Source organism: Phoxinus phoxinus (genome assembly GCF_949152265.1).
Source record: "Phoxinus phoxinus genome assembly, chromosome: 21".
Taxonomy (NCBI): Eukaryota; Metazoa; Chordata; class Actinopteri; order Cypriniformes; family Leuciscidae; genus Phoxinus; species Phoxinus phoxinus.
In genome coordinates, this window is record NC_136896.1 from 21487762 (window position 1) to 21499368 (window position 11607).

The 11607-nt window shown below is 40.2% G+C and overlaps 1 protein-coding gene across 1 annotated transcript in view; it reads right to left on the minus strand.

Moving 5' to 3' along the window:
* Window positions 1–6385, minus strand: part of LOC306989453 (alanine aminotransferase 2-like) — a 51575-nt gene extending 45190 nt beyond the window's left edge. Inside the window, exon 1 of the mRNA XM_079595212.1 lies at window positions 6246–6385. The gene's annotated coding sequence lies outside the window, so the exon portion shown is untranslated. The remainder of the gene's footprint in view (window positions 1–6245) is intronic.
* Between the last annotated feature and the right edge of the window lie 5222 nt (window positions 6386–11607).

Sequence of the window (11607 nt, forward strand, 5' to 3'; positions counted from 1 at the left end):
CAGGAACTGCAACAGACACCACCGGCTCAGGAACTGCAACAGACACCACCGGCTCAGGAACAGACACGGGCACCGGCTCAGGCTCGGCAGGCGTGACGTGAAGCTCAGGCTCGGCAGGCGTGACGTGAAGCTCAGGCTCGGCAGGCGTGACGTGAAGCTCAGGCTCGCCAGGCGTGACGTGAAGCTCAGGCTCGCCAGGTGTGACGTGAAGCTCAGGCTCGGCAGGCGTGACGTGAAGCTCAGGCTCGGCAGGCGTGACGTGAAGCTCAGGCTCGGCAGACGTGTGCTTCCTCCATGCCTGTAGAACAGGCAATGTATAGAAGAGGAAGACCACCTTCTTGACCATGGCAGGATGACTGATGATGGGCAGTTCTAGGATGAAAGCGGGCTGGACGGGCACGGCCTCCGGGACGACAGCGGGCTGCTCGGAGGGGACGGCCTCAGTGACGACAGCGGGCTGCTCGGAGGGGACGGCCTCCGTGACGACAGCGGGCTGCTCGGAGGGGACGGCCTCCGTGACGACAGCGGGCTGCTCGGAGGGGACGGCCTCCGTGACGACAGCGGGCTGCTCGGAGGGGACGGCCTCCGTGACGACAGCGGGCTGCTCGGAGGGGACGGCAGCGGGCTGCTCGGAGGGGACGGCCTTCGGGACGACAGCGGGCTGCTCGGAGGGGACGGCCTCCGGGACGACAGCGGGCTGCTCGGAGGGGACGGCCTCCGGGACGACAGCGGGCTGCTCGGAGGGGACGGCCTCCGGGACGACAGCGGGCTGCTCGGAGGGGACGGCCTCCGGGACGACAGCGGGCTGCTCGGAGGGGACGGCCTCCGGGACGACAGCGGGCTGCACGGGGACGACCTCCGGGTCTTTGGGAAGACTGGCGATCTTCCTCCTCCTCCTCCGCCGTTTCTGATGGTGAGGCGGCGACATCAAACCTACCGCCTCTGGGGATTCTGTGACGTGCGTGACCGCCTCTGGGGGTGTTGCAGTCTCCTGCGAGGGTATGGAAGCCATGTCAGGAGACACAGGCGGGAGTGGTGTATCCCACTGGCTACGATGATGAAGGTAACTGGTGAATCCCCAAAAGTCCAGGATCTCCAGCCCCTTCATCTCCCAGCCCGGCAATGGGTCGTCAAGACACTTATTAAAAAGGTCCTTGAGTGTGGCCTCATTGTATCCCATACCTCTTGAGAGAGTCCAAAAAAATTGGGATAGATCACCCACCGACCGGCCCTGCTGACGTAGATAGGCCAGATTATCAAAACGTCCCATCCTCTCCTCAGCAGTGCTTGGAGGAGCAATACGAATACCCATACTGCTGGATCTGTGCATATTGACGGATTCCTTCTGTCACGATCCACACACGGGAAACAGGGGTAGATCCAAGTGCAGTGTTTATTAATGGGTAATCCGTAATCGTAAACCAGTCCAGGCAGGGTCAAAACCATAAAAGCAATCCAAACAAGAACCAAAACAAGAACAGACAAGAAAACAGACCTCAGAAGTGGCGTGATACATAACAAGGAATCCGTGACAAACAAAGAAACAACCAGGGTATATAAACACACAGAACTAACAATGATAACAAGAGACAGCTGGGAACAATGACGGGAACAATGACGAGAACAGCTGAGTGCAATGAACAGATAAGTGCAGACAAGGATTGTGGGGAATGTAGTTCATAATGTGACAGACACCGTGGGGGAAGAGGACCTCTAGTGGACACCAAGGCAAATGAACCAGACACCGTGACATATAGTGTTGGGAAGTTTGGATAATTTTACTGGCTCTGATCTTTGAATCTCGTTCATAAGAATGAACTAATCTTTTTTTCAAGTAATTTCATTCATTTCAGCGGAATGTATTTAAAGGGGTGGTAAAGTATGATTTCACTTTCTAACTTTAGTTAGTGTGAAATGCTGCAAAGTTCAAAGCAAAGGAAGATATTTGCTTTTTTTTAAAAGGACTACAACAGACGGCTGGTAGGGACTACAGGACATTCATCCGGGTTTAGTGACATCAGCAACCCTAAAATGTACATAAACCCCGCCCCCGGGAACACGCAGTCTATGTTGAGAAGAGGAAAAGTTGTTGTATAAGAGTATTTGTGAGTCAGCTCAAACTTTAGCATCCATCTTTTCACATGCAATAGAAAGTCACTCTGTGTGCATCTCACAACAGTTCCTATACGAGCGATTTATAGATTACCATGACAGAATATCCTAATTGAATATAGTTAACTCCACATCAGCAACATAAATTCATCAACTAACCTTTTCAGAGACGTCCTGTTGCATTCTACATGTTGTCACTTCTTCTTGAGTCTCTCCATCTTTGTCTGACTCCGTTTTAACATTAAAGGCAGAACAGTTTCTGTCATTTTAGTGTGTGTCTGCGTGAGGTAATCGCAGCTGCTAACACACATGATGAGCTCTTGAAACCCCACCCTCTGCAGCAGCTCATTTGCATTTAAAGGGCCAGGCACAAAACGGTGCGTTTTTGCAAACCCTCAAAAAGTGACAACTTTAACATGCTATATAAAAATATCTGTGCGGTATTTTGTGCTAAAACTTTACACTCTGGGGACATCAAAGATTTATTTGACATCTTCTGAAAATGGCATTTTACCACCCCTTTAAAATGGTACATGTCAATAGCCAAATTCACCAAACACATCAAATGTTGATCATAGAATAAGAAAAAAAACTGAAATGCTAGGAAGAGGCCAAATTATAAGAAAGAAACGATTAATTCATTTATCTGGACAAACAGAAGTTGAACAGAAGACTTTATTTCAAGCAATGAATGTGTTTCAAAAATGTTTTACATCTGTGACATAAACTATTTCAAGACCTCTGCACCCATTTGGGAGTTTTTGTATATGCTAGCTTTAATATATCCGGAGGAGTTCCTTCAACACATTGCTGCCTCATTAAGAACTTGATCCTCATCATCATCATTAGGTCCAGTAGTCAACATACGTGTTTACAACAACACATCAATGCATTCAATGTACAGTGAAGAACTTTTAATAAAGTTGTGATTATGATTTAATTAGTGTATTCTGTCCTTATATTTTTGAGTGCTGTATATATTTTATGTATTTGTACTCTATGTACATTTTTGTGTAGGTTTTGAATGTGTAGCCTACTGTTTGTACATATTTGCATAGGTTTTGAATGTATTATGCGTGTTGTATGTACACTTGTGTATTTTGAATTTATACAATTATGTATATTTACATTAAATGCTAGACTCCCAATATATAGTTTGTAATTTAAAAATATTTGTTGAAAAATAAACTGTTATATTTGTAACATATCTATTGTTTTATACAAATAAACTATCTGTATTTGAAAACAATGTATATTTTATTTATTAATATAAGGTCATAATAAATAAATATTTAACTCAACTGTTGGGTTATTTTAACTGTTGGGAAGGTGCTATACCACCCCATAATTGGGTTATTCGTTTGGTTATTTTTAACCCAACATTTGTAAGTGAGTAGACAGATCACACGCGAGTCCCGCGGATATAAAGGAAAAGGGATAGGCTATTTAATTCTACCGAACTACCATCAAGTGCTGAATTACTACTACTGTCGCACACAGGTCAGTTTATTTGAGGAATTAAACGCAGCGCAGTTTCACTTGGTCTAACGTTAACGTTAACGTTACACTACTAAACATTTGAGTGTGTTGAAAGTTATAATGTTATTCTATGTGTTAGCTCGTTTGCTATATGAAAATAGCAGCTTACTAGTAAGCTAGATCAACATTAGAATAACATACAGATAACATTTCATCACGTAGAGCTATATAACATTGATTTGTTTTATACATTTGCTCACCTGTCTAATAAAGAATGTTCAAGAGCTTGTCGCTGTCAAGTCGTGACTCGTGAAGCTCTGTCAAGTCCAAGTTTGTCACGGACGTGGAGCTCTCGGCATCTCGAAAACGCCACGCCGATATTGAGCCTCATTTTAGTTCTCCTTTTTTGTCCCAAAGTTTGCTTGGCATGGTCCATAATGTTTGAACGAAATAAGAACAGCGTGCCGCGAACGTTACGCACTACGCAGTCCACGTCTGTCGCCATGGTTACGTCATGGCTGTACGCGCGAAAACCATTAAAAACCGAGGATAGCCTACAGGCCACATTTTTTTTCCGGGATGGCCCATTAGGTCTATATAATATTGAAATTTCTCTGAAATAAAAAATCTTTAGGAGACTTTTGGGTTATTGTAAGTACACAACTGCAGGAAATATATCACACTGTGCAAGTGATTTTTTGATATGTTATTAAAAAATTATTACATTTTGAAACTATTATTGAACTTGTATAGGGTCATTAAAAATATATATATATTCCCCACATCACTTTTGGCCACTCCTGTATAATGCTATTAGCCTTGAAATATGAGGTGCAAACCATTCATGCATAGGCGTAGATTACGTGGGGGACGTGTCCCCCCCACTTTTTATAAAGTGTAAATTTGTCCCCCGCACTTTTTCATAGGGGAAGTGTTCACGACATGTTGAGGTTTTCGCAAGACAATGTGTAGTTATACATACAGATTTAAAATTCAAAGAGAAAAGATCGTCTATCTACACGTGACTTTCACGTTGCCATGGTAATCAGTCACTCGCGCTCGTGCATCACCACCCACACGCCCATGCTCGCACCCGCACTGATTCTATCGTCGAGGTCGAAATGAAACGGCAAAAATCTATACACTCTTTTTTCGCGAAAAAGTCCAGCACCGTAAGTTACCATGTGGTATCCGAATTGGGTTGCTCATTGTCATTAATGAATAACTTCGCCTAATTTTCTTGATGAATTGAAGATTGAAGAATCTTCAAGAAATTGAAGATTTTCACTAACGTTACTGCACAAACGTGCAGCTTATTTTGATCTTTTTTATTCGTAATGTCTTTTATTTTCACAGATATGTTATCAAAGCCCTTCAAACTATAATAAAGATTGTGATTGTTAATGCTGAATTTGGATTTTTAGCCATTATCTAACTTATTTGCTTGAATCATGCAGCGTTGTAACATGTGTACATGATGTTTACCATATAATAAGGTAACACTTTACAATTAGATTAAAAAAGTTTGTAGACAAACTTTAAGTTTTCATTAAAAAGCCTAATCAGAAAGTTTGAAGAAGTTTTAAAAGCATTAAGTTTGAATGTTTTCAATATGAAAGACAGTTTTGGTTAAGTGAAACAAATAGATAGATAGATAGATAGATAGATAGATAGATAGATAGATAGATAGATAGATAGATAGATAGATAGATAGATAGATAGATAGACAGACAGACAGATATATTGTTAACTAATGAAACCTTATTGTAAAGTGTTACCATTCAATATAAATGCAGTATGCAATTGTATGCATTAATGTTCTGATTTAGGTCTTAATTTATAGGGTTCATTAATATTATTGCACTAATTTAATGTTTTTATTTTCTTTCTTCTGTGTTGTCAAGATTGATCAAGAAACAGGGAGCCTAGGGTTGTCAGGTCAGAAAGAGGATGACACACAACAAAAAGAAACTTCACAGGTGAAAAGTGATAGACTGACTTTTAAAAACACCTGCTATTGCATTTTTTTATTGTATAAAATCTACAACAGGTGTTTGAAGTACCATATATAGACCAATCATAAAATTACCATTAGGAAAATATAGAAAACATAATTTAGGATTCATATTATTGGTTATTGTTCAGCAGTGTACATAATTTCTTATGTATGTCACAATTCCCTGTATCTGCATATTTCAAACACTTCTTTATTGTCAATAGACAGAGCCAGAAGTTACTTTAGAGTTGAGAGGGAATGAAGCAGAAAGTTTCAAGAAGGCCTCAGAGGTGAGGGAAAACAAATGACTGGAATAAGTTAAGAATTTTTTTTTTTTTTTTCAATAAACATTCATTATGTGAAAATATTAAAAAAAACTATTTAAAATATGTAAACAATATAGTAAAATAAACAATACCATGTGCAATATAGATTACAGAACATCTGTATTCCTTTTTTTCTTTGTTTTATTGCTTTAAACATGAATAGCATATTAAGCCAATTAACCAATAACCTGTAAGGTCTGAGAAAAAAAAAAGAAAAAAAACTGGTATAATGCTTGACATTCTGTCCCCCTCACTTTTGAAATGATGGCTACGCCCCTGCATTCATGGTTGAAGAAGCACATATTAAAAAATTGCACAGTATCTTAGCCTACCTTATTTGATACCCTTTGCTCCTTAATCTCTGTCTTCCAGTTATTTAATCCACTCTTGTTCCCTCTCTTCTTGTGCAAAGTTTGAATGACAGCTCCACAATGTGAAGACCTTGCGTTCATATATGACATCAGATCTTTTTTTCTGCCCACCCCTCTCATTCCGTTCTATTCAAGGAAAGTTTCCAAGACATTTCCAAGTGGACATTGACCTCTTTGGATTGTACCTTCTCATGGGTTAGTGACATTCGATCTTTGTAGACATGTGGTGTTTACCCAGATGACATTTGGTTGAAAGAACGTGCTGCACTTTGACAAAATGTACAAATGTTGCAGTCCATCAGCATACACATATTCTGTCCCATGCACCATTACACAGTCTTTTTCAACAGCTGTTGCTCAAACATGAGCCATAAAAACACAGGGACTACTTTCTAAAGATAAAACACAGCAACTAACATTTGCTTCATGACATCTGATGGTCATGTTGAGTCAAGGATGTATTTACTTTGTTTATTAACCCTCTGTTTGGTTATTTAAAAAAAAAAAGCTTTTTGAATTTTTAGCAATCTTGGACATGATTAAAAAAGGTCCTAAAATTAGGAGCCTAACACTTATATTGTGTGTGGTCAATTATCGCTATATATATAAAATTAATTGGAAAAAATATGAAAATACAGAGCATTTTTTGGGGTACAATCTATTTAACAAACAACAAGAAAGAGGCTAAACTCTAAAACATCAATTGTACAAAATAGACATACTTATAGGTTTGCCAAAATAAGGTACACTCTAAAAAAAAGTGGTTCTTCAGCGGTTCTTTGCAGTGCTTATGGTGCTAGCACCACTGCCATTTTAAGAACCTGTTAAGCCCAGTTTGGTTCTTCAGCGGTTCTTTGCAGTGCTTATGGTGCTAGCACCACTGCCATTTTTAGAACCTGTTAAGCCCAGTTTGGTTCTTCAGCGGTTCTTCAGCAGTTCTTCAGCGGTTCTTCAGCGGTTCTTTGGGGTGGTTAAGGTGCTCTTATGGTTCTACATAGCACCATTTGACAAAGGTGAGGTGCTATATGCCACTTAAAGTGGTTCCCATATGATTACAAGCCAATGAACCACTTTTAGTGCTATTTGGCACCATTTTTGTTTAGAGTGATGTTCCTGGTTCTTTAAAGGAAAATAAGGCTCAGTATAGGGAACACTTAAAATATTTGTACTGTATTTGTCTCATTCAGTGTCTGCTTTTAATGTGTATAAAATGTATTGTTGTTGTCTGAATTAAATGCTAAAATGATTGTTTTGCTTAACATATTTATGCGCAATTTTATTTAAAAATATATTTTTATATAGATTTTTATACACACACACACACACAAATATAGTGTCTATTTCTGTGGGATGCTATCCGTAAGCCGCCTGCCATATTGGAACAGTCAAATCCGGTCCATGACCACTCGAGAGCAAGTTGACTGTGCATCTGTAACCTAGTTATTCACAAGTATGAATATCTACACCTGCAATAGACATTAGCAGATGATTTTCACAGCATTTAGGTAAATGCTACATATAATTCTGTATATTGATATTGCATATTGAGTTATACATAAAAAAAAACACAAACCAGCACATTCTCACCTCTGTAAGGTTATCCCACTTCGTTTGGAATTTATAGCTCGGACAGGCTGCACAACTCTGTGACATTTTCAATATTGAGTTGTTAAAGGAGAACTCCGGCACAAAATGAACCTTTGGTCTAATTACACGTTGTTACCTAGTCAACCGTTATCTGAGATTTGTTTTCATGATTATAGAGTAATGACAGAAAATCGCTTGTTAATACCACTAACAAGGCTCAAAATAGCCCCACACTAACACGGTAGCATAATGAGGGTCCCTACCTTCAAACCGAAGCATTGAGAACTTTGTCAGTGTCCAGACAGTTTAATAAGAAGATATTTTATACATACAGTCAACTTCGCGTATACAGGCAGAAGCCGTCTTTGGCAGCGCGAACAGTTTCTTCTCTTCAATATGTACACGTAGCCTACTGTTCGTGCTCACCTTATCACAATTTATAGCTCGTTCACATCTCACCAGCGCACTTGGATCGGCGTTCGTAGATCGACTGGTAGAGACTGTTTTTCAAAGATGACTCCTGCGCAAAGTTGACTGTATCTTCTTATTAAACTGTCTGGACACTGACAAAGTTCTCAATGCTTCGGTTTGAAGGTAGGGACCCTCATTATGCTACCGTGTTAGTGTGGGGCTATTTTGAGCCGTGTTAGTGGTATTAACAAGCGATTTTTATTTGTCATTACTCTATGCCCTATATACTAGCGTTATACTAGCGTAGTAGACTAAACTGTTTTTAGAGATAAAACTATTTACATTCGATAATCATGAAAACAAATCTCAGATAACGGTTGACTAGGTAACAATGTAATTAGACCAAAGGTTCATTTTTCGCCGGAGTTCTCCTTTAATGAGTTATGAACAGCGTCATGTTAACCTTTCCAACATGTCTGGAGCAGTCGAATGTGGAATCTACATATATCTACATAAATCTGGCTACACCAACGACCTGCCCTGCGTTTCTAAAAAAGCATTGTGAGCTAAGTTTATCGTAGAGACCATTGGTATCAATGATACTTTGATGCTTTTTGGAAATGTAGCCCTGGACAGATCTTTGGACAAAATTTCAAGTCAAGCGCTATTCAAAGTCAATATTTATATATTATTAAATATGATAAAACACACCATGGAACCACAATAACAACAACATGCAATAACAATTTACATGTACAATAAAATTGTATTCCATTATTGAGATAAAATCAAAATAAAAGATGAACTATCCAATATTCTTTTACAGCTAAACATTTTTTAAACATCTTTTAAACATTAAAGGGATAGTTCACTTTGAAATTAAATTTTGGTATGTTTTAGCTTACCTCAAGGGCATCCAAGATGTAGGTGTCTTTTTTTCCGCAGTAGTTTCAATTTTGATATTTTTAGGTCAAACCGTTTTTGTCTGACAGTCATATCATGCAGGTCTATGGTCATTGACTCAAAGAGGATGCACAGAGTCCAAATTAAAACAATTCCCCATCGTCCAAATTAAACAATTCCCCATCGTAAGTACACATTGATGGCCTAAGACACGAAACGAGCGGTTTGTGTGAGAAAACGAACGGTATTTATATAGTTTTTACCTCTTGTAACACAGCCACGACCAAATGATCTGAGGGCGCGGGCGCTTCCTTCTGTGTGACGTGTACGCAGACTGGTGCATAAATGTATATACACTAGATTTCGCATTAAAGACATTCGTTCCAATGAACTGCCGTAGCCACAGTGCCCCAGAGCCTCCCAGCACCACAAGCTACACCCCAAAGCAGACCATCATAGCGGCGCCGAATTATGTGGCCTGCTGCCAACAAAGATTCAGTATGGCGACAGTTTGATGAAGATGTTGATGCAACCCTTGAAGCAACAGCCAAGGGTAGGGTGGACCAGAGGCTCCGAACCATGAGCACGTTTATAATCAGCATCGCTTCAGAAAGGTTTGGCGCCAAGGAGCAACGTGCCACCAGGACGTCTACTGCGGCACCAATTCCAAACCGACGAGAGGTCAAGATAAGACACAGACAAGAGCTAAGGTCACTCAGGGGCCAGTACTGAAAGGCAAGCGAGGAGGAGAAGGTAGCTCTCGCAGAACTTAGGGGGGTGGTAATGGAGAGGCTAATCACCCTTCGGCGTGCTGAGTGGCACAGGAAGAGGGGCAAGGAGAGGGCCCATAGGCGCAGAGCCTTCATTGTAGATCCATTCGGTTTTACAAGGAAGCTGCTGGGAGAGAAACGCAGTGGTCAATTCTCATGTCCTGAGGAGGATATCAACGCCATATCCGCAACACCTACAGCGATGGTATGAGGGAGCAAGACCTTGGTCACTGTGCAGCCCTTATATGCCCACCTGAACCTAGCACCCTCTTTAACATCGACAAACCCACCCTTAAGGAAGTACAAGAGGTCATCAATTCTGCCAAAACATCATCAGCGCCGGGACCAAGTGGAGTTCCATATAAAGTCTTCAAACACCTCCCCAGGCTTCTGGAACGTCTTTGGAAGATTCTAAGAACCATCTGGAGAAGAGGGAGAGTACCTCAGCAGTGGAGATATGCAAAAGGTGTGTGGATTGCCAAGGAGGAGAATTCAATTCAATTCAAGTTTATTTGTATAGCGCTTTTCACAATACATATTGTTTTACAGAAAATGCTTTTCAAAAATATGCATACAAAAATACAGTTAGTTAATCACAGGCGTCCCGAGATAACAACAAAAAAGGCAGATGGGAAATAATTAGCGTAGCTGCTGTTCATAATATGAATGCATTTGATCTGATTTAACTGTAGTATAAAAGGTATGAGATGCATCATGTGAATGCTTGGCTAAAGAGATGCGACTTTAATCTAGTTTTAAACTGGGAGAGCGAGTCTGAACCTCGGACAATATCAGGAAGGCTATTCCAGAGTTTAGGAGCTAGATGTGAAAACGCCTTTAGTGGACTTAGATATCCTAGGTACGACCAGAAGCCTCGAATTTAGCGATCTTAAAGAGCGCGATGGATTATATGGCGATAGAAGATCTCTTAAATACACAGGAGCTAAACCATTTAGGGCTTTATAGGTCAGTAAGAATACTTTGTAATTGATACGGAACTTAATAGGTAACCAGTGTAGAGATGATAAAATTGGTGTTATATGATCATATTTTCTTGACCTAGTAAGAACTCTAGCAGCTGCATTTTGGACTAACTGTAGCTTGTTTACGGAGGATGCAGGACAACCAGCTAATAAAGCATTACAGTAATCTAGTCTCGAGGTCATGAATGCAAGAACTAACTTTTCTGCATCAGAAACTGCATATTACGTAGCTTAGCAATGTTTCTAAGGTGGAAAAAGGCTGTTCTTGTGACATTTGAAATATGATTTTCAAAAGACAAGTTGCGGTCTAGTATAACACCCAGGTCTTTTACTGTAGAGGATAAAGTAACAGGACGTCCATCTAGATTAAGGTTGTATTGTAAGAGGTTTTGTGGGCAGTTTTTTGGACCAATCAGTAATACCTCCGTTTTATCTGAATTTAATAGAAGAAAATTACACGTCATCCAATATTTTATATCTTTAACACACTCTGTCATTTTAGATAATTTAGTGTTATCATCTGGTCTTGATGAAATATATAATTGAGTGTCATCAGCATAACAGTGGAAACTTATTCCATGTTTTCTTATAATATTACCAAGTGGCAGCATATAAATTGAGAATAGCAGGGGGCCTAATACAGATCCCTGCGGCACTCCATAATTTACT